The sequence below is a fragment of the Gopherus flavomarginatus genome, chromosome 23, assembly GCF_025201925.1.
Source record: "Gopherus flavomarginatus isolate rGopFla2 chromosome 23, rGopFla2.mat.asm, whole genome shotgun sequence".
In the NCBI taxonomy this organism is placed as follows: domain Eukaryota; kingdom Metazoa; phylum Chordata; order Testudines; family Testudinidae; genus Gopherus; species Gopherus flavomarginatus.
The window spans coordinates 10,166,818-10,194,763 of NC_066639.1; the positions used below are offsets into that span (position 1 = coordinate 10,166,818).

Sequence of the window (27,946 nt, forward strand, 5' to 3'; positions counted from 1 at the left end):
ACCCAAAGCAGATCTGAGATGAAGAAGGATCGTGTCCCAGGCTTCTTATACATTTCCAGCAGCCTTTCGGCCTGAGAAAACAATAGGCTTAACTCTCCTTCCAAACGTCCTGGCAATTAGTACAGGGCAATTTATTCATTAAACATTTCAAATACAGGTTACCACAACCTTCAAAGAGACACATAGACAATAATATTATTTCACTCAAGTATCATCATAAATGTTAATATTCCTTTCTTGCTTTGAATTAAAACTATAGCAATAGACAAGACTTGTTTGCTGACATCACAAGACCTGAGCAAGCACCTCCCCTTCTAACTCTAACACTGCAGACTTGCATTTCAAAGCTCTGTTCATTTACATATCTTGCTAACCAGTTCTTAAGGTTCACTCATGCGTCAGGACAGTTGGTGAGGTGAGTTAATTAACTCTTTCTGGCCCTGTCACCTTTCAATGAGATATTAGATTATACTTATAATGTCACAGTCGTGGTGAGTCGACTGCTGCAGCTCCCCCTAGACTCTGCCTGCGTCTCTCACCGAGCTGGAGTACAGCAGGCGAGGGGAGAGCATTCGATGTGTTGCATCTACACTAGATGCGATATATAGACCCCCGCTGGATCGATTGCTGCCCACCGATTCGGCAGATGGTATAGACATACCCCAAGTATCTGCTGATTGGAGCTGGACCCCGGAGGGGGACACATTGAAGGATCTTAGGGGTTAAGGTGCCTCTATTGTCAACTGTCAGGGCTGCTGTGGCTCAGAGAAGGGTGCTTGACTGCCTGGCAGGCTTAGGTGCCGCAAGCCTGGGAGGCGGGAGAAATGAAGCAGCCACGGCATGCTCGAGGTTCTCATGCTCGGAGCAGGGGTGAGCTGGGGCAATGGGGGTGCCGCAGGGCAGAGCGGGGGAGCTGCCACAAGAGGGGCCCCTCAGGGTGGAGGGGGGGAGCTGCCACGGGTGAGGTGCCTCAAGGCGGGACCGTGGGGGGGAGGGCGCAAGGTGAAAGTTTCGCCTAGGGATTGAAACATCCTTGCTCTGGCCCTGCCCCATGCCCTGCCTGCAGCCAGCCCTTCACTCCCTGCCCTGCCCTGCCCTTTCCTGCCCGCAGCCAGGCTCTGTCTCCAGCCAGCCCTGCACCTTCTTCCCTGCCCACACCAGCCGCATCCTCCCTGCCCTGCCTGCCGCCAGCCCTGCAGCCAGCCCCTGACACACCCCCTGTCCTGTCTCCAATAAACTCCTGCCGCACCCCACTGTGGCCCTGCCCAAAGCCAGCCAGCCCCCACACACCCCTAGCCTGCACCAGCCCTGCACCCCCTGTCTCCAGCCAATCCCTGATGCACTCCCCTGCCTGAAGCCAGCCAGCCCTGCACCCCTTGCCCTGCCTGCAGCCAGACCCTACCTCCAGCCAACCCCATGTCCACTGGTGCCCTGCAGTTCCCAGATCAGTAACCCTGCATATCTGCTTCAATGAGGGGGACTGGGAGCAGATGGGACCCACACATGTGCACACCCTAGGGTGACCAGACAGCAAGTGTGAAAAATCGGGACAGGGGTTGGGGGGTAATAGGATTCTAGATAAAAAAAATCCCAAAATTGGGACTGTCCCTATAAAATCGGGACATCTGGTCACCCTAGCACACCCCCAGGACCCCTGAGTTCCATTGCTGGGTTTCCTGTTGGTTCCACTACTGGTTGTTTTCCTTTTCCTGAGGGACTTTGGGCAAGTTGCTCCCCGCTTCAGGGCTCTGTCCCCAGCAGTCAAATGGGGATTTCATACTTTCCCGCTACTGGAAAGTGCTGGGAGAATCCCCCAGCTAAAGCTGCTCTGACAGTGCTAAGCAGCATCTGACCAATCAAGGTCGGAGCTCACTGCCCAGGAGGAGTGTTTGGCTCTGGGGTTTCACTTCAGCCCAGTCTAGAGAGAGGGGCCCAACCATGGAGTTTGGCTCAAGAAGACCAAGTCTCCAATTTGTTAAGGGCGTTTTGAATTCCAATCCTGTGCTCCTAAGTGCTTGGTGTCAGTTGCAAATTTTAGAAGCATGCTCTCCACTCCTTTTTCCAAATCATTCATGAAAATATTGAATAGTATCGGACTCTGGACTGATCCCTGCTGGACCCACTAGATTCACCCTCCCCGTTGGGCAGCTAAACATTGAGAAGAGTTCCTGGAGTCTGGGCTTTCAACCAGCTCTGCACCCACATTACACTGATTGCAGCTGGACTGCATTTCCCTCGTTCACTTGTGAGAATGTCCTACGGGACTGTGTGAAAAGCCTTAGTAACACCAAGCTAGATCCAATCTATTGTTTACCCACCTCCACCAGGCCCAGAACCCTGCCAAAGAAGGAAAGAGGATCGGTTTGGAATGATTTGTTCTTGACAAATCCATGCTCACTCGTCCTAAGAACCAAATTATCCTATAGGTGCTGCTGACAAACTGAGTGTTTAAGAATGTATTGCAGTCTCTCTCCAGCTATGGAAGTGAGGCTAGCTAGTCTGTAAGTCCCAGGAGTCTCTTTGTTCCCCTTTGAAAGACAGGTCCTGTCTTGCTCAGGGATGGGAAGATGTTCTTTTTCAGGGATCTCATCAAGAACTGGGGCACATCATCTGGTTTGTTAAAGCCACAAAAATGGAGGCAGGTACCTCTTCTCTCCTGCTGGCAAAGAACCACAGGTACCTAAAAGACAGGACTCACATCCCTGAGTGGGCTTTAAAAAAGGCAGTGGCTAAAAAGCTTGGCCCTGAATATTTCTTGTTTCTGCAGACTAGACATTTTAGCAAACTTTAGAATTCCTTGGTGCAAACACCAAGAAACTCCCCTTTCTCCTTCAGAGAGGGCTTCAACACCCCTTCTCTCACTCAGGCTCACAACTACCCAGAGTTCAAGAATTGTTCCTGTTCCCATTGGACAGATGGGGAGGAGCCTGAGGTCCAGAGAAAGGAAGTGACCTACGCAAGGGCCTACACAGCAAGGTGGTGGCAGAACCAGAAAGAGAAGCCAGCAGTCCTGACTCTTGTTCTAACGGACAACAACCCCCCCCCAGAGGCAGAGATAGATTTCAGGAATCGAGATGGTGGGGAAATTTCGTTGAAACCGTTTCTGTCAGAAAATCCCATTAAGACTAAACTAGTTTGTTTCTTGAAATCATAACAAGTGGGATGAAAGTTCTTTGCAAAAAGATTTTCTTGCAAAACAAAAGCATCTCCTGTTTGTCACAGTGTGTTAAATTGTCTCATCGCACACAAAGAGGAGACAGTTAGATCTTAAAAATTAGATAAGATGCTTCAGTCTGAGCTAAGTTCATAGACTCATAGACTCATAGACTCATAGGTCAGAAGGGACCAATCTGATCATCTAGTCTGACCTCCTGCACAAGGCAGGCCACAGAACCCCACCCATCCAATTTTATACAACTCCTATCCCAGGACCGAGTTATTGAAATCCTCAAAAATGGTTTGAAGACCTCAAGCTGCAGAGACACCACCAGCAAGCGACCCGTGCCCCACGCTGCAGGGGAAGGCGAAAAACCTCCAGGGCACCTGCCAATCCGCCCTGGAGGAAAATTCCTTCCCGACCCCAAATATGGCGATCAGCTAAACCCTGAGCATGTGGGCAAGAGTCACCAGCCAGCACCCAAGAAGGAGTTCTCCGCAGCAACTCAGTACCCATCGCATGCAACATCTCCCCGCAGACCACTGAGCAGACCTGTCTGGTGGTAATTCAAGATCAATTGCCCAAATTAACGATCCTATCATAACATCCCCTCCATATACTTATCAAGCTTTGTCTTAAAGCCAGGAAAGTCTTTTGCCCCTACTACTTCCCTCGGAAGGCTATTCCAGAACTTCACTCCCCTAATGGTCAGAAACCTTCGTCTAATTTCAAGTCTAAACTTCCTAATATCCAGTTTATACCCATTCGTCCTCGTGGCTACATTAGTACTAAGCTTAAATAATTCCTCTCCCTCCCTAATGTTAACCCCCTTGATATATTTATATAGTGCGAGCATATCCCCCCTCAGGCTTCTTTTGGCCAGGCTAAACAAGCCAAGCTCTTTGAGTCTCCTTTCATAAGGCAGTTTTTCCATTCCTCGGATCATCCTCGTAGCCCGTCTCTGAACCTGTTCCAGTTTGAATTCATCCTTCTTGAACATGGGACACCAGAACTGCACACAGTATTCCAGATGGGGTCTCACCAACGCCGTATACAACGGTACTAACACCTCCTTATCCTTGCAGGAAATACCCCGCCTGATGCATCCCAAAATCGCATTTGCTTTTTTAACAGCCGTATCACATTGGCGACTCATAGTCATCCTGCTATCAACCAGTACCCCAAGGTCCTTCTCCTCCTCCGTCGCTTCCAACTGATGCGCCCCCAACGTATATCCAAAATTCTTATTATTAATTCCTAAATGCATGACCTTGCACTTTTCACTGTTGTATTTCATCCTATTCCTATTACTCCAGTTTACAAGGTGGTTCAGATCTTCTTGAATAGTATCCCTGTCCTTCTCCGTATTAGCAATACCCCCCAGCTTCGTGTCATCCGCGAACTTTATTAGCACATTCCCGCTCTTTGTGCCAAGGTCAGTAATAAAAAGGTTAAATAAGATCGGTCCCAAAACCGATCCTTGAGGGACTCCACTGGTGACCTCCTTCCAGTCCGACAGTTCACCTTTCAATACGACCCTCTGGAGTCTCCCCTTTAACCAGTTCCTTATCCACCTTACAACTTTCATATTCACTCCCAGCTTTTCCAATTTAACTAACAGCTCCCCGTGCGGAACCGTGTCGAACGCCTTACTGAAATCTAGGTAAATTATATCTACCGCATTTCCTTTATCTAAGTAATCCGTCACCTTCTCAAAGAAGGAGATCAGATTGGTTTGGCACGATCTACCTTTAGTAAATCCGTGTTGCAATTCGTCCCAATTACCATTGACCTCTATGTCCTTAACTACTTTCTCCCTTAAAATTTTTTCCAAGACCTTACATACTACAGACGTCAAGCTAACAGGCCTATAATTACCCGGATCACTCTTTTTCCCTTTCTTAAAAATAGGAACTACATTAGCAATCCTCCAGTCATACGGCACAACACCCGAGATTATCGATAGCTTAAAAATTCTCGCTAACGGGCTCGCAATTTCACGCGCCAGTTCCTTTAATATCCTCGGGTGGAGATTATCCGGGCCCTCCGACTTCGACCCATCAAGTTGTTCAAGTACGGCCTCTACCTCAGTTGCAGTAATATCCACTTCCATATCCACATTCCCGTTTATCATCCCTCCATCATCGCAAGGTTCCTCACTAGTCTTATTAAAAACCGAGGCAAAGTACTTGTTTAGATGCTGGGCCATGTCTAGGTTATCCTTAACCTCCATTCCATCCTCAGTGTATAGCGGCCCCACTTCTTCTTTCTTTGTTTTCTTCTTATTTATGTGGCTGTAGAACCTTTTACTATTGGTTTTGATTCCCTTCGCAAGTTCCAGTTCAATGCGGCTTTTAGCCTTCCTCACTTTATCCCTACATGTTCTGACCTCAGCAAGGTAGCTTTCTTTACTGATCCTGCCTTCCTTCCACTCCCTGTAAGCTTTCTGCTTTTGTCTAATCCCCTCTCTGAGTTGCTTGCTCATCCAGTTTGGCCTGCAACTCCTGCCCACGGTTCTTTTCCCCTTTCTCGGGATGCAGGCTTCCGACAGTCTCCGCAGCTGTGACTTAAAGTAATTCCAGGCCTCCTCCACATTTAAATCCACTAATTCCTCCGTCCAATCCACTTCCCTAACTAATTTCCTTAACTCTTTAAAATTAGCCCTCGAGAAGTCAAAAACCCTAATCGCAGATCTACATTTGTTTATCCTTCCATCTAGTTTGAACTGAATCAGCTCATGATCACTCGAACCAAGGTTGTCCCCTACCACCATTTCTTCTACGAGGTCCTCACTGCTCACCAACACCAAGTCTAAAATGGCATCCCCTCTCGTAGGTGCTTCAACTACTTGATGAAGAAATCCATCCGCTATCACATCCAGAAAAATCTGACCCCTATTGTTCGTGCAAGTACTCGTCCTCCAGTCTATATCTGGGAAGTTGAAGTCCCCCATAATCACACAATTCCCCTTTGTGTTTACTTCATTAAAGACATTAAAGAGGTCTCTATCCATATCCCAATCCGATCCCGGCGGTCTGTAGCACACCCCAAGCACTATCTCAGGGGAAGCTCTAGTTGCTTTTTTACCCAGCGTGATTTTTGCCCAGACGGACTCCGTCTTATCCATTCCATCACATCTTATTTCGCTACATTTAATTTCATCATTGATGTACAAGGCTACTCCCCCACCTTTGCCTTTCTTCCTGTCTTTTCTGAACAGCACATAGCCTTCAATACCCGTGCTCCAGTCATGAGTACTATTCCACCAGGTTTCGGTAATCCCTATAATATCCGGCTTGACTTCCTGCACGAGTAACTCCAGTTCCTCCATCTTGTTACCTAGGCTCCTGGCATTAGTGTACAGACCTTTTAATTTTCGGCGTTTGGCGTCAGTGACATTCTTTCCCCCGTCGTGCACAAACTGTCTGCCACCAGCATCACCCGTTACTCTGGTTTCTACTCCACTATTCCTCCTTGGATCAAATCTTGGGGCCGCAAGGGTATCCCCGCTCACTTTGTTTACTTCCCTCTCCAGGTTATGTTCTGGCGTGGAGATCTCCCGAACATTTCCCAACCATCTCCCCCAACTTTCTAGTTTAAAGCCCTCTTGATGAGGTCGGCGAGCCTCCATCCTAGAATCCTATTTCCCTCCTTGCTGAGATGAAGTCCATCCTGAGCAAACAGTCGTCTATCCGTAAATGCGTTGTGGCTGCTCTTAACAATTTCAAAATAAAGAAATACAAATAAAATAGAATATTTCAGCTATTCTATTAAGTGTTAATCTGCTCTGAATAAACATGATAGGACACCTCATATTATGCCCTAGTCCTAGTGACACTCTCCAATGGATCCCCATCCTCCACCCAGCGTCAGGTAGGTAGGAGCAGATCATTATTAACCCTACCTGAAAGAGGGAGAAGCTAAGGCTGAGGAAGGAGAATCGACTTGTCTTAGGTCACCCAGCCAACCAGTGGCAGAGTTGGGAATAGGACCCAAGAGCCCTGATTTTCAAACTAACCAGCGGATATTGAATTTCAGACATTGAATGACCTGAATCAAGTGCTCTCAGATGAGCCCCAGACCAACAACAGCGCACAGTAATTATTCAGCAAGTATTTCAGGATAACTGCAATGTTAGAGAAAATCATGAACTGCTCAGAGACAATTAATGCAGAGAAGCAGCAAAATTCATCAAGCATAGAACTGAATATGACTTATTTCCTTGGTCTTAAAAGAGACCAACAAGGACCTGAGTCTCCTCCCTGTCAATAACCCCCTGCTCAGCCAATCAGGGTAGAGACAGAGGATGGGAGGCTGAGGGTTCTCACCAGAGAGCCCAAAGGATGGCCCAGGTCACTGGCGGGGATCACTGCCCAAGTGCTAGTTCAGCCCCACATTTTTGGGTGGACCTCTCACAGTGGGAGCTGCAGAACACTCCCCCGCAACACACACACGCACACACGCACACATGCACACCTCCTGATGTTGGAAGGGGAACAGGAGAAAGGACAAAAGAAACAAGAGACAAAGAGAAAGGAGGGAAGGATGGAGGAAAAGGTGAAACATAAATGACAAACCCTAATGTCCGCAGTGATTCTAAGGGACAAAATCCCAGGTGCGCAATAAAATTCTACCTCTTTAAGCTCATGTTTTCCATGCCTAGAATTCAACTCTCAGCAGATGGATCAGACTGAACAGCTTTCAAACCTCCAGGAGGCTCTTACCTTCTAAACAGGGACGGCTGTTTTCTAGTAAAATCACTACAAGGGAAGGAGAAAACTCGAAAGAGGTTTCTCCTGGCGCTCACGTCCGTGAACCTGAATACTCTCTCAGTCCTCAAAGAGAGACCTGGAGAAGGAGATTTGCTGAAGCAAAGCCACAGGGGTCTCTGAGGTTTCCCTGGCCCTTCACCCCTGTCCTGCCTGACTGATGTCTGCATCTCTCTGTGAGGTCACCACCTCCCCATCACCTTTGACCAATAGTCTGAGTTCCTGCAAAAGCCCTTTTTGATGTCACTGCCACACCTCTCCCTTGCTGTGCCAATGTCCTGCCCCTGGGCCAGCCTCTTTGCAGTTTTAAGCTACTCCCTGTGGATCACCCCACTCAAGGAGCGTTCGTTCTAGGAAGCAAGCCGGCTAGACAGAAAACATCAGATGCTGCTCCCAATGCTACACTCAGTTTTTCACAAATTAGTCGACTTTATGGCCAGAAGAGACCATTAGACCTCACTGGAAGGCATTTTTCTCCAGCCCTCACAACATTTGGTGGCTCTTTGCTGACCCAGCTCCAATTTCACATCATCTTTTCAAATGAGGACATCAAAACTGGAGGCAGGATTCCAGTATCAGTCTCACTGATACCATGTCACCTCCTGTGACAATATTGACATAATCTGTACCTGTATATGTCACCGTTGCGACCACTGTTCTATATTTGCAGCCAATATTGTAGAAAGATTTTCATGTACGTAAGGGTCTATGGAGAGGTTCTGATTTGCTGATTATAATTATGCTATCTCTAGATGTGTTTCATTTTTGTAGTTGATGTTATGAATATTGGCTCTGTGCTGCCCGTGTTCCAAACTCATGCCATAATGGGGGACAGAACAGCCACCTTGCCAGAAGTGGCTTTACCAATAGATGGAACCTGGGATTTGAACTCCCAATGATCACACTGTGTTGGGGATCCGTTTGAATTCCCCTCCCAGGTCTTTGACACTTTCATCTCTACTCATTGCAACTCTGACATAGGGATTAAAGCAGTCAAAGCATCATATCCAAGCACAGACAATGGAGAATGCTTCATCACACGACACTTTGAGAAGTGGATGGATAGAATGTGATGAAGATAAACTGTCTGGCTCGGACAAAAGGTAACAGTTCTGCAGTGAAGGTGAAGGAGAGAATCTCTCTGTCACTCGTACACGGTCGAGTCTTCACAATGCTCCTGAGCTGGAGAGTGAAGATCCCCCCTCGGTCTCACCGTGAGACTGAGGAAGAGGAGGCCTGTCACCCCCATTCCTGCCATCCTGCATTCCTGGTTTCCAGCATCCCAGATGGCCTCCCTGCCAGCGAAGAAACACAACTGCCATCCGGACTCCCCAGTGTTGCTCCTCAACGGCTCTAAATCAGCCGGAGAGTGGAAGGTCCTGGGCATTGTGCCGGCACATGGGATCCGCTACACCTGAACAAAGGTGGGGCATCGTTTAGTGTTTTCCAGTTTCCAAGGGAGGGTTTATGGGCCTGAGCATTAAGCTCCCAAAGCCAGTCACTGTTTCATTGTATTCATTACATTTGCATTTTCCCCTGTTCCCCCAGTTTTCTGTACCTTTACCCTGACTACACTTACTTGGTTTGTGCCAAACCACCTTATCTCCTCTTTATTTTATTTACAGCACATGAGGAGGGAGGCTAAATCCACTGGTGATAGAGACAGGAGGAAGCTGAGTTTGTATCTCCTGAGAAAAGCGGCTTTTTCCTTTCCTATTTCTCCCCTACCATTTCTAATGTTTTCCCTTTGAAGCGTTGCCTTATTCAGCTTGCAGCAACATTACCTTTTGAGATAAAAAATACGAAATACAGAACTAGAGACATTTTTTAGAAATCTGGGATTTAGACATTTTATTTATAGCAAGGGGGGGTGTCCGAGTTTCTGAGAAGGTTTCTGTTTGCAAGAAGCAACATTGTTGGGTCTGTTATTGTACCAAGGGGGGAGATGGTTGTCTATAAAAGAGTCAAGACTAAAAGCATCTGACAAGGATGGGATTCGAACCCATGCATGCAAAGCACAACGGATCAGCAGTCCATCACCTTAACCACTCAGCCACCTCATCTGAGCTGAAAAAAAAAAGGACAGCAGGAGAAATCTAAGGCCAACAGAGATAGGGACACTAAGGAGTTTCCCAATACTAAGCATAAGCAGGGTCTGAATGAGCTCCCCCCTCACATCTAGTGAGGAGCTGGGAAAAGACTTCAGGAACAGACCATGTTTGCACAGACACACCTACTCTGCCTAGCTATGCAGCATGGTGGGGCCACTTCCCCAAAATGACCAGTTTGGGATGGTGGTGGGTTAGAAATCACTTTAGGATTGAGTGGAATGAAATGTCATTCTCCTTCCTGTATGAGTGAAGGGCAGCAGAACATACCTAGTCCATCCTGATGGAGGGGTAGGTGGGTGAGGAATAGCTTTTATTGGACTGCAGAGACGTGATTGAGGATGTCACCCTAAACCAGTGTCCCCAAACCTTTCACACTGTGCCCTCTTAGCCATGGCTGTGGCCCCTCGGAAGCCGCAATCAAGAACTGGGGCTGGGAGTGGGGCTGTTGCTTGCTGGGGAGAGGGTTGCAGAGAGTGGCAAGGGGTTGAGGCTGGGCTGGGAGCCAGAGGCCCAGACTGAGAGTGGGGTTGGGGAAGAGCTGGGACCAGTATCTTAGATGTCTATATATAAATGCGAGAAATATGGGTAATAAGGAGGAAGAACTGGAAGTGCTAATAAACAAATACAACTATGACATTGTTGGCATCACTGAAACTTGGTGGGATAAAACACATGATTGGAATGTTGGTATGGACGGGTATAGTTTGCTCAGGAAGGATAGACAGGGGAAAAAGGGAGGAGGTGTTGCCTTATATATTAAAAATGTACACACTTGGACTGAGGTGGAGATGGACATAGGAGACAGAAGTGTTGAGAGTCTCTGGGTCAGTATAAAACGGGTAAAAAACAAGGGTGATGTCATGCTAGGAGTCTACTACAGGCCACCTAACCAGGTGGAAGAGGTGGATGAGGCTTTTTTTAAACTACTAACAAAATCATCCAAAGCCCAAGATTTGGTGGTGATGAGGGACTTCAATTATCCAGAGATATGTTGGGAAAATAACACCGCAGGGCACAAACTATCCAATAAGTTCCTGGACTGCATTGCAGACAACTTTTTATTTCAGAAAGTTGAAAAAGCTACTAGGGGGGAAGCTGTTCTAGACTTGATTTTAACAAATAGGGAGGAACTTGTGGAGAATTTGAAAGTAGAAGGAAGCTTGGGTGAAAGTGATCATGAAATCATAGAGTTTGCAATTCTAAGGAAGGGTAGAAGGGAGTACAGCAAAATAGAGACAATGGATTTCAGGAAGGCGGATTTTGGTAAGCTCAGACAGCTGATAGGTAAGGTCCCATGGGAATCAAGACTGAGGGGAAAAACAACTGAGGAGAGTTGGCAGTTTTTCAAAGGGATGCTATTAAGGGCACAAAAGCAAGCTATTCCGATGGTTGGGAAAGATAGAAAATGTGGCAAAAGACCACCTTGGCTTAACCACGAGATCTTGAGTGACCTACAAATTAAAAGGCGTCATATAAAAAATGGAAACTAGGTCAGATTACAAAGGATGAATATAGGCAAATAACACAGGAATGCAGAGGCAAGATTAGAAAGGCAAAGGCACAAAATGAGCTCAAACTAACTATGGGAATAAAGGGAAACAAGAAGACTTTTTATCAATACATTAGAAGCAAGAGGAAGACCAAGGACAGGGTAGGCCCACTGCTCAGTAAGGAGGGAGAAACAGTAACGGGAGACTTGGAAATGGCAGATATGCTTAATGACTTCTTTGTTTCGGTCTTCACTGAGAAGTCTGAAGGAATGTCTAATACAGTGAATGCTTATGGGAAGAGGGTAGATTTAGAAGATAAAATAAAAAAGAGCAAGTAAAAAATCACTTAGAAAAGTTAGATGCCTGCAAGTCACCAGGGCCTGATGAAATGCATCCTAGAATACTCAAGGAGTTCATAGAGGAGGTATCTGAGCCTCTAGCTATTATCTTTGGGAAATCATGGGAGAAGGGGGTAAATATAGTGCCCATCTATAAAAAGGGAAATAAAAACAACCCAGGAAACTACAGACCAGTTAGTTTAACTTCTGTGCCAGGGAAGATAATGAAGCAGGTAATTAAAGAAATCATCTGCAAACACTTGGAAGGTGGTAAGGTGATAGGGAATAGCCAGCATGGATTTGTAAAGAACAAATCGTGTCAAACTAATCTGATAGCGTTCTTTGATAGGATAACGAGCCTTGTGGATAAGGGAGAAGCGGTGGATGTGATATACCTAGACTTTAGTAAGGCATTTGATACGGTCTCACATGATATTCTTATAGATAAACTAGGAAAGTACAATTTAGACAGGGCTACTATAAGGTGGGTGCATAACTGGCTGGATAACCGTACTCAGAGAGTAGTTATTAATGGCTCCCAATCCTGCTGGAAAGGTATAACAAGTGGGGTTCCACAGGGGTCTGTTTTGGGACCGGCTCTGTTCAATATCTTCATCAACGATTTAGATGTTGGCACAGAAAGTATGCTTATTAAGTTTGCGGACGATACCAAACTGGGAGGGATTGCAACTGCTTTGGAGGACAGGGTCAAAATTCAAAATGATCTGGCCAAGTTGGAGAAATGGTCTGAGGTAAACAGGATGAAGTTCAATAAAGATAAATGCAAAGTGCTCCACTTAGGAAGGAACAATCAGTTTCACACATAAAAAATGCGAAGAGACTGTCTAGGAAGGAGTATGGCAGAAAGAGATCTAGGGGTCATAGTGGACCACAAGCTTAATATGAGTCAACAGTGTGATACTATTGCAAAAAAAGCAAACGTGATTCTGGGATGCATTAACAGGTGTGATGTAAACAAGACACGAGAAGTCATTCTTCCGCTTTACTCTACGCTGGTTAGGCCTCAGCTGGAGTATTGTGTCCAGTTCTGGGCACCGCATTTCAAGAAAGATGTGGAGAAACTGGAGAGGGTCCAGAGAAGAACAACAAGAATGATTAAAGGTCTTGAGAACATGATCTATGAAGGAAGGCTGAAGGAATTGAGTTTGTTTAGTTTGGAAAAGAGAAGACTGAGAGGGGACATGATAGCATTTTTCAGGTATCTAAAAGGGTGTCATCAGGAGGAGGGAGAAAACTTGTTCACCTTAGCCTCCAATGATAGAACAAGAAGCAATGGGCTTAAACTGCAGCAAGGGAGATTTAGGCTGGACATTAGGAAACAGTTCCTAACTGTCAGGGTAGTTAAACACTGGAATAGATTGCCTAGGGACGTTGTGGAATCTCCATCTCTGGAGATATTTAAGAGTAGGTTAGATAAATGTCTATTAGGGATGGTCTAGACAGTATTTGGTCCTGCCATGAGGGCAGGGGACTGGACTCGATGATCTCTCGAGGTCCCTTCCAGTCCTAGAGTCTCTGAGTCTATAACTGTCCCTGTTCCCATTGGACAGATGGGAGGAGCCTGAAGTATAGAGAAGGGAGGTGACCTACCCAAGGGCCTACATAGCAAGGCGGTGGCAGAGCCAGAAAGAGAATCCACCAGTCCTGACTCCTGTTCTAACAGACAACAAATCCCCCCAGAGGCAGGGATAGAGCTCAGGAATTGAGATGGTGGGAAAATTTCATTCTCACCGTTTCTGTCCGAATATCCCATTCAGACTAAAGCAGTTTGTTTATCAGAATCATAACAAGTGAGATGGAAGTTCTTTGCAAAAAGATTTGGTTGCAAAACAAAAGCATCTCCTGTTTGTCACAGTGTGTTAAATTGTCTCGTCACACACAAAGAGGAGACACTTAGATCTTGAAAATTAGATAAGATGCTTCAGTCTGAGCTGTCGTTGCTGCTCTTAACAATTCCAAAATAAAAAAATGCAAATAAAAAAGACTGTTTCAGCTAATCTATTATGTCATAATCTGCTCTGAGTAAACGTGATAGGACACTTCATATTATGCACTACTCCTAGTGACACTCTCCAATGGATCCCCATCCTCCACCAACCATGAGGTAGGTATGAGTGGATCATTATTATCCCTACTTGAAAGAGGGAGAAGCTAAGGTTGAGAAAGGAGAATTGACTTGTCTTAGATCACATAGCTAGTCAGAGGCAGAGTTGGGAATAGGATCCAAGAGCCCTGATTTTGGAACTAACCATCGGATCTTGAATTTCAGACATTGAATGACCTGAATAATGTGCTCTCAGATGAGCTCCAGACCAACAACAGTGCACAGTAATTATTCAGCAAGTATTTGAGGAGAACTGCAATGTTAGAGAGAATCATGAACTGCTCAGAGACCATTAATGCAGAGAAGCAGCAAAATTTGTCAAACATAGAACTGGCTCTGATTTATTTCCTTGGGCTTAAAAGAGAAGAACATGGACCTGAGTCTCCTCCCCGTCAATAACCCTCTGATCAGCCAATCAGGGTAGAGACTGAGGATGGGGGCTGAGGATTCTTACCAGAGAGACCAAAAGATGGCCTAGGTGACAGCTGGAGGTCACTGCCCAAGCACTCTTTCAGTCCCACATTTTTGGGTGGATCTCTCACAGTGCAAGCTGCAGAGCACTCCCCCGCAACACACACACACACAGAAGCACACCTGCTGGTGTTGAGAGGGGAATAGGAAAAAGGAGAAACGAAGCAAGAGAAGAAGAGAAAGGAGGGAAGGATTAATGGAGGAAAAGCTGAAAGAAAAAGGACAAACGCTTATGTCCCCACTGATTCTAAGGGACAAAATCCCAGGTGTGGAATAAAATTCTGCCTCCTTAAGCTCGTGTTTTCCATGTCTAGAATTCAACTGTCACCAGATGGATCAGACTGAACAGGTTTCAAACCTCCAGGAGGCTCTTACTTTCTAAACAGGGACGGCTGTTTTCTAGTAAAATCACTACAAGGGAAGGAGAAATCTCTAAAGAGGTTCCTCCTGGCGCTCACATCCATGAACCCGAATGCTCTATCAGTCCTCAAGGAGAGACCTGGAGAAGGAGACTTGCTGACACAAAGCCACAGGGGTCTCTGAGGTTTCCCTGGCCCCTCGCCCCTGTCCTGCCTGGCTGATGTCAGCATCTCTCTGTGAGGTCACCACCTCCCCACCACCTTTGACCAATAGTCTGAGGTCCTGCAAAAGGCCTTTGTGATGTCACTGCCACACCCGTCCCTTGCTGTGCCAATGTCCTGCCTCAGGACAGGCACTTTGGAAGTTTGAGCTACTCCCTGTGGATCACCTCACTCAAGGAGTGTTCGTTCTAGGCAGTAAGTCGGCTAGACATGGAGCCTTTGATCACTACCCGTTGAGCCTGACGATCTAGCCAGCTTTCTATTCACCTTACAGTCCATTCATCCAGCCCATACTTCTTTAACTTGCTGGCAAGAATACTGTGGGAGACCATATCAAAAGCTTTGCTAAAGTCAAGGAATAACACATCCACTGCTTTCGCCTCATCCACAGAGCCAGTTACCTCCTCATAGAAGGTAGTTAGGTTAGTCAGGCATGACTTGCCCTTGGTGAATCCATGCTGACTGTTCCTGATCACTTTCCTCTCCTCTAAGTGCTTCAGAATTGATTCCTTGAGGACCTGCTCCATGATTTTTCCAGGGACAGAGGTGAGCTGACTGGTCTGTAGTTCCCTGGATCCTCCTTCTTCTCTTTTTATAGATGGGCACAACAGTAGCCTTTTTCCAGTCATCCGGGACCTCTCCCGATCACCATGAGTTTTCAAAGATAATGGCCAATGGCTCTGCAATCACATCCGCCAACTCCTTTAGCCCCCTCGGATGCAGCACATCGAGCCCCATGGACATGTGCTCGTCTCCAGTTTTCTAAATAGTCCCGAACCACTTCTTTCTCCACAGAGGGTTGGTCACCTTCTCCCCACACTGTGCTGCCCAGTGCAGCAGTCTGGGAGCTGACCTTGTTTGTGAAGATAGAGGCAAAAAAAGCTTTGAGTACATTAGCTTTTTCCACATCCTCTGTCCACTAAGTTACCTCCCTCATTCACTAAGGGGCCCACACTTTCCTTGACTTCCTTCATGTTACTAACATACCTGAAGAAACCCTTCTTCTTACTCTTAACATCTCTTGCTAGCTGCAACTCCAAGTGTGATTTGGCCTTCCTGATTTCACTCCTGGATGCCTGAGCAATATTTTTATACTCCTCCCTGGTCATTTGTCCAATCTTCCACTTCTTGTAAGCTTCTATTTTGCGTTTAAGATCAGCAAGGATTTCACTGTTAAGCCAAGCTGGTCGCCTGCCATGTTTACTATTCTTTCTGCACATCGGGATGGTTTTTTCCTGCAACCTCAATAAGGATTCTTTAATCCTTCAGAGGATTGGAACTGATTTCAGTGAAGGAACATGTTTGCTAGATTTTCATGCATTTGTACAGGAAAACATTGAGTGTTTCCATTCATTTCAGGGATCCCTATTCAGTGTAACTCCTCAACATAATGAAAATGCCATTATTTCAGTTGAAGGAAAAAGTTTGTAAGGGGGCACTGGGATTAGAGCCAAGGACTACTTGATCTGCAGTCAAACACTCTACCACTGAGCTGTACCCCCATGACTGTTGTGGGGGTAAGTCAGTGATCTTAAAGATTTTGAAGGACAGGCCCTGCCTCAGAGATCTCCTGTTCTCTTCCCAGACCACAGTGCTTTTAAAAATGGGGTTTGATTAAACTTATACATACATGGAGACACCACAGCTTGCTCACCCACCCACATAGCTTCCCCCAGTGACGTAGCTACCACCACTCGGGGAGATGAATTAACTACATGGACGGGACAGCTCTCTCCCCTCTGCTCAGAGCATCTTCATTCTTTATGAATAGGTAGGAAAGAACTTCCTGAATGGACAGTAACCAATTGATCAAATATTGCTGGGTCTGCATTCAATATGGGTAACTGGTCGTGCTGGGCTGGATTAGTAGGAGCATTGCCAGCAGATCGAGGGAAGTGATTATTCCCCTCTATTCGGCACTGGTGAGGCCACATCTGGAGCATTGCGTCCAGTTTTTGCCCTCCCACTACAGAAACAAATTGGAGAGAGTCTAGGGGAGGGCAACAAAAATGATTAGGGGGCAGGAGACTTACAAGGAGAGGCTGAGGGCACGGTCACCCAGAGGGGGGGCAAGTGGGGCAATTTGCCCCAGGCCCTGCAGGGATCACATGAGAATATATTACTCTATAGTATTGCAACTTTTTTTTATGGAAGGGGCACCCAAAATTGTTTTGCCCCAGGCCCCCTGAATCCTCTGGGCAGCCCTGCCCACTCCATCCCCTTGACTCATTCTCCTCCCTCTGAGGCCCCACCTGTGCTCTGCTCTCACTCCCATTTGGCCACTTCCCACCCCCGCTCTTTCTCTTTGGCTGAGGCCTGCTGGTCCACCTTTTGCTCACTCCTCTCCTCCCCGAAAACCTCCCTGTGTCTCTCCACCCCCACCCCCAAGGTCTGCCTGCTACCCCCACCTCTCTGCCCTTCCCCTGAGACTCACCCTGCCCAAACCTCTCTGCCCCCTCCCCAACGACCAGCCCTGCCGAGCACTCACACCTCTCTATCCCCTCCCCTGACCTGCCCTGTCCACCACCCACACCTCTTTGCCCCACCCATGAGACCGGCCCTGCCCACCACTTGCACCTCTCTGCCCCTCCCCTGAGGCCCGCCCTGTTCATCTCTTTCCTCGGTCATCTGTTGTTGTGCCTTGAAACATCAAGGATGGAATAAAAAGCCGAGTTTACTCCAGGATGAGGAGAAAAAGGAGCCACCAACCCCCTGACAAATCTCAGTGCCCCAGAGAAAACCTGCCCCCTGCTATTGCAATCCCTGATGTGCTGGGGATATGATGGTAAAGGAACTGTCTGAATGATCAAGGCAGGAAATGGACAACAATCTACAGGAACATCATTGACCACAAACACATTTTCCTCATGCTCCAGCCAGAAGGGAAATGAGCAGGAATTCTTGCAGTTCAGCCATGGACACACTTACACAATGGCACAGCAGTGAGTGTGCTGTGGAAGCTGGTCTGAGGAAACAACTGGAATTGATCACTCAGTGAGAACAGAACTAGAGTGTAGTGAGAGACACCTCTTAAGCAAATAGTTGTGGCTGAGTGGTTATGGCAATGGGCTAGAAATCCTTTGGGGTTTCCCCACGCAGGTTCAAATCCTGTGAACTATGGAGGAAGTTGTGGTCCTTTAGTTTCAAGGGAGCTGGGTCTTGTCTCGCCTCGCTGTCAAGCTAGGTCTGCACTCTTAGGTAATGTGGCTTTACAGTGTTTGAATTCAACACTTGTTGCATATCCACACTATGCCTCTTGTCTTACCAGAGCACATCCATGCTAGACTCTTGGATGGTCACAGAGAGCAGTGCACTGTGGGTAACTGTGCATCTGGCTGCAGGTGCTTTGGGAAGGTTTTGCAAGGCCTCCTGGGCTGGTACAGCATCACATGATGCAGGTTTCTCTATCGCATTGTTCCATGGGAATCCTACTAGATTGCCAGCTGCTTTTCAACTGCAATGTGTTTGAGTGGGCGGGGAAGAGTGAGTGAGTGTGTGGGCACACTGTCTCTTAGTTCAAACAGCTGCTGCAAGCAACTAGTCCTGAGGCAGGGGGAGGGGGACAGCCCCAACACCAGCCCCTGCTTCCCTCACTGGCTCAGCTCAGCACAGCAGCCTCTGTCACACATGCACGCTGCAGCCTGATTAGCTCTGTTTCAGGGGTGCTGGAACAGGGGGTTAGGGGGTCATGGCCCTGCCACTCTTTTACCGGCTGTTAGGACAAGTGATGGGGGGGAAGGGTGGAGTCGTGGGAGGAAGAGGTGTTCTGTGGGTGTGGCCTCAGGGGGAGGGGTGGTGTGAGTGTGGTTCCTTGGGGAAGGGGTGTCATGAGAGTGCCATAGTTCAGACAACGGTGCCCCTGCCCCACTGTAAGGAAGCTCCCACCACCCCTGCACTGTGTTCATAGTGCAGGAGAGAGCAGCATCCATGGCAGTGATTTGCTCCTGGGGGCTCCAGCAGAAGGGCTTGGGAGGTGATTTAACGGTCCCAGGGCACTGGCAGGGGGGCTCAGGAGGCGATTTAAAGGGCCTGGGGCTCCGGCCACTGCAGGAATCCCTGGGCCCTTTAAATCACCAGACTGGGAAAGCCAGGCCAGGCTGGCACAGCGTACCCGCTCTTGCCAGTATCCCATACCAGAACGTACCAGCTTACTTTCACCTCTGGAAGGTCCTCACATGGATCAATAACTGGTTAAAAGCTGGGAAACAAAGGGTAGGAATAAAAGGTCAGTTTTCAGGATACAAACTCGTACCTAGTGGTGTCTATACTGGGACCAGGACTAGTCAACATATTGATAAACGATCTGCTAAACAGAGAGGTGACAAAATTTGCAGATAATCCAAAACTACAGAGGACAGTTAAGTCCAAAGCAGCCTGTGAGGAGCTAAAAAGAGATTTCACAAAACTAGGTGAAAGGGCAACAAAATGGCAGATGAAATTCAACACTAATAAATGCAAAGTGATGCACATTGGCAAACACAATCCCAACTCTACATATAAAACGATGGGATGTCAAATAGCTGTTGCCACTCAAGTGAGAGATCTTGGAGTCACTGTGGATAGTTCTCTGCAAACATCCACTCAGTGTGCAGTGGTCGGTAAAAAGTGAACAGAATGTTGGGAATAATTAGGAAAGGGATAGAAAATAAGAGAGAAAATCTTATTGCCGCTGTTTAAATCCATGGTATGCCCACATCTTGAATGCTTCATGCAGATACGGTCACCCCATCTCAGAAAAGATGTATTGGAATTGGAAAAGGTTCAGAAAGGGGTATGGCGTGTCTGCCATATGAGGAGAGAATAATAAGCCTGGGACTTTTCAGCTTGGAGAAAAGATAACTAAGGGAGAATATAATAGAGGTCTATAAAATCATGACTGGTGTGGAGAAAGTAAATAAGGAAGTGTTACTTATTCCTTCTCATAACACAAGAACTAGGGGTCACCAAGTGAAATTAATAGGCAGCACATTTAAAACAAACAAACAGAAGTATTTTTTCACACAATGCACAGTCAACGTGTGGAACTCCTTGCCAGAGGATGTTGTGAAGGCCAAGACTATAACAGGGCTCAAAAAAAGTGCTAAATCGATTCATGGAGGACATGCTCTGAGCCAGGATGGGCAGGGAAGGTGTCTCTAATCTCTGTTTGCTAGGAGCGGGTGACAGGGGGTAGATCACTTGATGATTACCTGTCCTGTTCATTCCCTCTGGGGCACCTGGCTTTGGCCGCTATGGGAAGACAGGACACTGGGCGAGACGGACCCAGTCTGACCAAGTCTGGCTGCTCTTACGTCCCTGTGCTCCTTTCATACAGATGCCTGGGATTCTGCCTGAAAATGTGTCCCTGAGGTCTCAGCCAAAATGCCCAGACAGGCAAACACTCTGGGCTCCTGAAGCCTCTGCCCCCCACCTAGTGCCCTATGGCTCATCCCTGACCCTTGCTGCTGCTCCTTGCTGTAGAAGGTGAAAGGAGCAGAGGTAGCACAGGAGCCTTCTGGGGACACAGATCTGAGGCTTTGGGAGAGACACATTGTCTGAGACATCAGAGCGCTGTAAACCATGCAGCCACCCCCTCAATCAGGGGCCTGTTCCAGCCCTGAGTCTGGGCTACCACGATCCCTCCCGCAGAGCAGGGTGCCCACAGATTACAGCCTGAAAATAGGGATGTGACACTAAATCTTGTTCTCCCTGACAGGGCCTCCCCTAGACCAAGTGGCACCCCAGGCAAGACATGTCTTTGGTGCCCCCCCCATGTTAAAATTTTGAATATCTTATTTTTCATTGCATTTGTAGCTCAGTTCATGATTTCGATGCACGATTTTTTCTGTCATATAAGATGATAAATTTGCAGGCTAGGTTCTGTAAACCTGTATTTATTCATGCCACATATAAGCAAATCAAACAAATTCATTTCCTCTAAGCATATAGAAACTTTTTAATTTTGAAAGTAACTGAACTGTACTAATACCTTAGCAATGGAACTGCCACCAGCACAGGGCTGGCCAGTATTAAATAGTGTTACAGTAGGAGACAGCGTTAGGATGTTAACCCCAGGCCTTTAGTTGAAAGGTCGCTTCTCTCGCCTTTCCCCCATGAGCTGAAGCGCAGCATTCGAGAGATCCAGAGACTAGTTGATGACATTTCCAAGTGCTAAAATAGCAAGCGATGTCCATCTTGCATTTGCCATTGCTGACTGGAGAGATGTTCTATTGAGAATGATGAGTCCTAGTCAGCTGCTTTCTGGCAAGATGGTTTTCTGTTTTAGGCTTGGGAGAAGCCTGCGAGCCGTGGGTGAGGTTGTTCCAGTGAGAACCGCTGCTCCTTTCTTGCCGACCTCGGGGTGCCAGTGACAGCTTGTGAGGGGGCAGGTGCTGGCTTGAGTGAAAGGGATATAGGAAATCCCAGCCTGCCCCTCCAGGCCAAGTCCACTGCTTGGCTCCTGTGTTGTGACATCCAGATTTAAATCTTCCCAGCATGTGCTGCGACTCGTGTATTAAGCCTTCTTGGTACATGGTCATTGCCAAAGTAGCTCAGCTGGGAGTGCATTGGATTGAAGATCTAAAGGTTTCTGGTTTGATGCCAGGTGTTAGCACCCCCTTCACCCTGGGCGTGTCATGCTGGGCTTTCTTCTGGGTGTGCAGCTGTGCCCTGAACTCACCAGTGTTCCTAATTTCAGAGGCAACACTTGCAGAGGGCGTGTGTGGGGTCATGTGCCCCACCTGGGTTAGCTATCACCTGCTGCATCATGTGGTGCTGCCAGGCCCTCTCCCTGCAAAGGAGCTGCTGCAGGGGTGAATGGAGAGGGTATGCCTTTGCTGCTTCCTCTCCCTGCACTGTTCACAGCTGGGGGGGCTGTTGATTGCAAGGGGATGGGGCTGAACCTTGACATTGTGCCCCCCCCCTTCAGGAGACACCAGTCCTCTGCGCCTGGTTGGAAGCTCCGCAGCCAGAGGAAAAAGTGGTTTTCTGCACCAGAGCTGCCAGCTCTTACTTTCTTTCTCATGACGGGGAGGAAAAACGAATCTCTTTTTCAAAGCCCAGTCCTGCCATTGACCGAGGTCTGACTTTCTAAGTTCCTGCTAGAGTGCGGGATTTAGAGTTAGTGGGGCCCTGTGCGCATAAAGTGAATGCAACAATCCCCCTTTCTCTGAGCTCTGCTATGTCTCCAGTAGCTGCTGTCCCCTGGTAGCAGGGAAGGACGTTTCTACTCATCCAGGAGATCCCAGCCTTGGACGAAAGGCAACTTCAGGCTTCTCCTCTCTCCCTTCTTGGAATCAAGTTCAGGTTTTTACCAGGAGTTAAAGCAGCCTGAAGCTGCAGAGTCTGGATCAAGGTCACAAGTTCCCAGTGTCTCCGTGGAAGGGAATTTGTTAAATCCCAGATGAGTGGAGTTAAATCAGTTCTCAACCTGAGTCCTTAGGTCTAAATCCGGAGGATATTGTCCCATCATGGGGCCATTTCCCACCTCTCTTTCATACAGAAGCACAATTTTCTTTGCACAGACACAAGAACAGCAAGATCTTTCTCTGTCCCTTGTGCAAAGCAGGTGGCCAAATTCCATGGAACCAATGGCTAAGCAGGGGGGCCCTGGGCACATCCAGCCCTGGCCATGAGATGTTCCCTCCTCTCTTTCTTTATGCTGCTGTTGTCATTTCATGGAATGTCTGGGATGGCAAAAAGCTGAGTTCACTCCAGCTGGAGGGAAAAAGACCCCCTGAAAATCTCAGGCCTTCAGGGAAAACCCACCCCCTGCTACCAGGGTCACTGAAGTGCTGGGGATTTGAGTAGGAAAGGGACTGTCTGAATTATCAAGGTGGGGAATGAATAACAAACTACAAGATCCACCTCATTAACCACCGACACAGGCTAATCCTGCTGCAGATAGAGAGGAAACTGGGAGCGATTCTTTGCTGTGCAGCCATGGAAACACTGACCCAAGAGCACTGCAGTGAATGTGCTGGGGAAAGCTGGATTTTACAGGCAGGTGGAAATAGTGGATCCTAGAAACATCTGGAATCCCCCACACTGCGTCTGCCACCAGGATTGGGTGTTGAGCTGCTCACAGAGTCCCCCACCACCATTACTTTCTAGCAGGGGATTGCAGCACCACCCATCCACCCAGAGGTGAAAGTAAGCCAGTCCAGTCTGGTATGGCGTACCGGCAAGAGCCAGTACTCCATGTTGGACCGCACTGGCGTCTATGGTGGGGATTGAAAGGGCTCTGGACTGCCCATGGCCAGGGCTCCAGCGGCCGGGCTGGGGCCGGGATTGAAAGGGCTCAGAGCTCCCCACGGCTGCAGGCAGCCCAGAGTCCTTTGAATCCCGGCCGCGGCTCTGGTGACTGGGCTGGGGCCGGGATTTAAAGGGCTCGGGGCTCCCCTCAGCGGCAGGAGCTCTGGGCCCTTTAAATCCCTGCCCCAGGCCCACAAAGCTAGGGGTTCTCCTGGTGGCTGGAGGCCCAGGCCCTTTAATTTGCCCCATGAGCCCCGGGGGGCTCCCAGCCCCCTCTTCAGCTAGGAGCCCCTGGTTGATTTAAAGGCTCTGGGTCTCCCAGCCATAGCTGGTGCCCCAGGGCCTTTAACTCTTGAGAGGTCACACCTCTTCTGGATGAGGCCACGCCCCCTAAGGACTCCCGCAGTACCGGTAAGTCCTGTAAGTTACTTTCACCCCTGCACCCAGCCAATGCAGTGTGAGGGCTGAGTCTTGTATCGCTGCACCCTGGGTCCAGGGCATGCACTCTCTCTTGCCTCCTCTGCTGTGTAGAATCTTGCCCTGCTGCAAAGTGTCCCCCATGAGCCACCAACCTCCAGGACAGCAGGTTCAGCCCTCAGAGCAGGGAACCTGCCCAAGGTGGGGGTGTAGCTCAGTGGTCGAACACATGCTTTGCATGTATGAGGCCCTGGGTTCAATCCCCAGCATCTCCAGGTTCTTTTTTCACCCTGCTGCTTTGCTCATGCCCAGAGGGGATGTGGCCCACCAGGCTTCCTGCCCGAGCTTCAGTCCTGCTCAGTGAGGGGCAAGGGACAATTGCATGGAAGCTCCTGGGGGAGTTTCTGCTCCTAAGTCACCTCGGTAAGTTTAAGATTCCCACCCGCTGTGCTGCTTGGGACAATGGTAGATGAGAAGGGCGAATCCTCCAGCACTGGAGGGAAAGGTCCCATCTGCACAGCCCGAGAGGCAAGGAAACAGAGGGGCAGTCACTGCTCAGAGAGGAGAGAGGTCAGTGATTTACACCCACCAGAGGACACTGACTTTTTGAGGCGGGTGCAGCTGGCTTGAGATGGTGCTGATGATGGATAGAAAAAAGGCTGGAGCCAGTGACAGATGGGACCACAGAAGGGGAAGGGGAATGGCAGCCCCACAGAAGGTCCTGGGTGCTCAGATGCCCCAGTTATTGCACCCTGGCCTGTCCTAGAGAGAGAAAAGACTCAGAGGGACCCAACCCCCCTACAGTGATCCCGTGGACAAGAACCTGGTTGGGAGTGGGGTGAAGCTTCCCTCTGGGCAAAGGGGAGCTGAAATCCCTCAGCGTCCTTGCATTTAAGCAATGAAAGCTTCAAACTCTGCACGGGTGTGGGCTGAGGTGAATCAGCAGAAGGTTGGGCTGGACAGAGGTGGCAGGTTTGTAAAATTTTTGGTGGTACCCAGAATGGGACCAAGTCCTGCCCCACCCAACACCTGTGTCAGGCTCTGGGAGGGAGCTTGGGTGTGGGAGGGAGAGGGATTTGGCTCTGGGAAAGACTTTGGGTGCAGGGTCTGGGCTCAGTCAGAGGGTTGGGGTGCAGGAGTGGGTGTGGTGGGCAGGATCTTGGAGGGAGTTTGGGTGCGGATATGGGGTTTGAGTTGGAGCAGGGTGTTTGAGGTGGAGGAGAGGGTGAGAGGTGCAACATTTACCTCGGGCATTTCCAAAAAGCAATGCGCACCCCTCTCTGGAAGCAGCCTCTAAGCAGGAGGGCTGGGAGTGTCTCTGTGCACCGCTGCCAGCAGACTCCACCCCACAGCTCCCATTGCCACAGTAGGCAGAGTTGGCACTTGGGGAGACCCCCACACGCCCCAGGGGCTGCAGTGATGTGCCAGCTGCTTCCGAGGGTGGCATGCCACATGGAGCGAGGGCGAGCAGGAAACTGCTTTAGCCCCCTTGTGCTGGTGGTGGTGGTGGCAGGGATCTCTGGGCCCTTTTAAATTGCCCGTAGGCGGCAGGCAGGATCAGAGGGGACACTCCCAAGGCCAAACATTGCTTTGCACAATGATCAATCTTGGAAGAGGACAGAAATGAAATGGCAGCAGAACCTAAGGAATGAAAAGCCTCCGGATTCTTGTGTGTGCACTGACTCTGAACAGAAACTGTAATTTAACTCACTTTGTGTCTGCAGCCGGTAAAATATCAAGTCAAAATCATTCCAGTGATTGTGACACTGGGTTTGAGGAGGCTTTTGTGTTATTAAAATGTAACTAGCATGTTAGGTCCTGTCTTGTTCATGGATGGGAAGATGTTCTTTTTCAGGGATCTCAGACGAGAACTGGGCCACAACAGCCGGTTTGTTTAGGCCACAAAAATGGAGGCAGGAACCTCTTCTCTCCTGCTGGCAAAGAACCCCAGGTACCTAAAAGACAGGGACTCACATCCCTGAATGGGCTTTATAAAAGTTAGGCCCTGACCATTTCTTGTTTCCGCAGACTAGACACTTTAGCAAACTTTAGAATTCCTTGGTGCTAAACACTGTGAAACTCCCCTTTCTCCTTCACACAGGGCTTTAATGCCCCTTATCTCACTCAGGCTCATGACTGCTCAGAGTTTGAGAACTGTCCCTGTTCCCATTGGACAGATGGGGAGGAGCCTGAGGTACAGAGAAGGGAAGTGACCTACCCAAGGGCCTACACAGAAAGGTAGTGGCAGAGCCAGAAAGAGAAGCCACTGGTCCTGACTCCTGTTCTAAAGGACAAACCGTCCCCCTCTCCCCTAGAGGTAGGGATAGAGCCCAGGAATCGAGATGGTGGGGAAATTTCATTGAAACCGTTTTTATCAGAAAATCCCATTCAGACTAAACCGGTTTGTTTCTCAAAATCATAACAAGTAGGATGAAAGTTCTTTGCAAAAGTATTTTGTTGAAAACAAAAGCATCTCCTGCTTGTCACAGTGTGTTAAATTGTCTCATCACACGCAAAGAGGAGACACTTAAAGCTCGAACATTAGATCAGATGCTTCAGTCTGAGCTAAGTCGTTGCTGCTTTTACCAATTTCAAAATAAAAAAAAACAAATAAAATAGACTGTTTCAGCTATTCTATTATGTGTTAATCTTCTCTGAGTAAACGTGATAGGACACCTCATATTATGCCCTACTCCTAGTGACACTCTCCAATGGATCCCCATCCTCCACCCACTGTGAGGTAGGTAGGAGTAGATCATTATTATCCCTTCTTGAAAGATGGAGAAGCTCAGGCTGAAAAAGAGAATTGACTTGTCTCAGGTCACACAGCCAGTCAGGCTGGGCTGGGACGGCAGGGGGTGTGTGGGTGGGGGAGCACTGGTGGGTGGGGAGAGCCCAGAGCTGGGGCAGCACGGGTGTGTGGAGGGGAGAGCCCAGGGCTGGGATGGCAGGGGGATGCGGTTGGGAGGACGCCCAGAGTTGGAATGCCAGGGGGTGCAGGTGGGGGGGGAGCCCAGGGCTTGGGCAGCAGGAGAGTGTGTGTGGGGGGCCCAGGGATGGGGTGGGGGCAGCCAAAATTTGTTTTACTTCGGGCGGCAAAAGACCTAGAGCCAGCCCTGCCTCCATGCACCGTGAGGTACGTCGGAGCGGATCATTATTATCCCTACTTGAAAGAGGGAGAAGCTGAGGCTGAGAAAGGAGAATTGATTTGTCTTAGGTCACAGAGACAGTCAGAGGCAGAGTTGGGAATAGGCCTCCAGAGCCCTGATTTTCAAACTAACCATCGGATCTTGAATTTCAGACATTGAATGAGCTCCAGACCAACGACCATCATTCAGATGAGCTCCAGACCAACGACATTGACAGTAATTATTCAGCAAGTATTTGAGGAGAACTGCAATGTTAGAGAGAATCATGAACTGCTCAGAGACAATTAATGCAGGGAAGCAGCAAAACTCATCAAACACAGAACTGGTTCTGACTTATTTCCTTGGTCTTAAAAGAGAACAACAAGGAGCTGAGTCTCCTCCCTGTCAATAACCCCCTGCTCAGCCAATCAGGGTAGAGACGGAGGACGGGAGGCTGAGGGTTCTCACCAGAGAGCCCAAAGGATGGCCCAGGTCACTGGTGGGGATCACTGCCCGAGCCTTAGTTCAGCCCCACATTTTTGGGTGGACCTTCCACAGTGAGAACTCCAGAGCACTGTCTCACCACACACACACACACACACACACACACACACCCCTCTCCTTCTGTTGGGAGGGGAACAGGAGAAAGTAGAAAAGCAAGAGACGAAGAGAAAGGAGGGAGGGAGGGAGGAAGGGAGGGATGGAGGAAAATGTGAAACAAAAAGGACAAACCCTAGTGTCCCCAGTGATTCTAAGAGACAAAATCCCAGGTGTGGAATAAAATTCTGCCTCCTTAAGCTTGTGTTTTCCATGCCTAGAATTCAACTGTCACCAGATGGATCAGACTGAACAGGTTTCTTACCATCTAAACAGGGATGGCTTTTTTTAGTAAAATCACTACAAGGGAACGAGAAAACTCGAAAGAGGTTCCTCCTGGCGCTCACATCCGTGAACCCGAATACTCTCTCAGTCCTCAAAGAGAGACCTGGAGAAGGAGACTTGCTGAAGCAAAGCCATAGGGGTCTCTGAGGTTTCCCTAGTCCCTCGCCCCTGTCCTGCCTGGATGATGTCAGCATCTCTCTGTGAGGTGCCCACCTCCCCACCACCTTTGACCAATAGTCTGAGGT

At 48.5% G+C, this 27,946-nt stretch overlaps 2 non-coding genes across 2 annotated transcripts; one reads left to right on the top strand and one right to left on the bottom strand.

Annotated features, from left to right (window-relative positions):
- Nucleotides 1–9,907: 9,907 nt before the first annotated feature.
- Nucleotides 9,908–9,989, bottom strand: TRNAS-GCU (transfer RNA serine (anticodon GCU)). Its single transcript has one exon. It is a non-coding gene; the product is annotated as a tRNA-Ser (tRNA).
- Nucleotides 9,990–23,894: 13,905 nt separating this feature from the next.
- Nucleotides 23,895–23,966, top strand: TRNAA-UGC (transfer RNA alanine (anticodon UGC)). Its single transcript has one exon. It is a non-coding gene; the product is annotated as a tRNA-Ala (tRNA).
- Nucleotides 23,967–27,946: the final 3,980 nt, after the last annotated feature.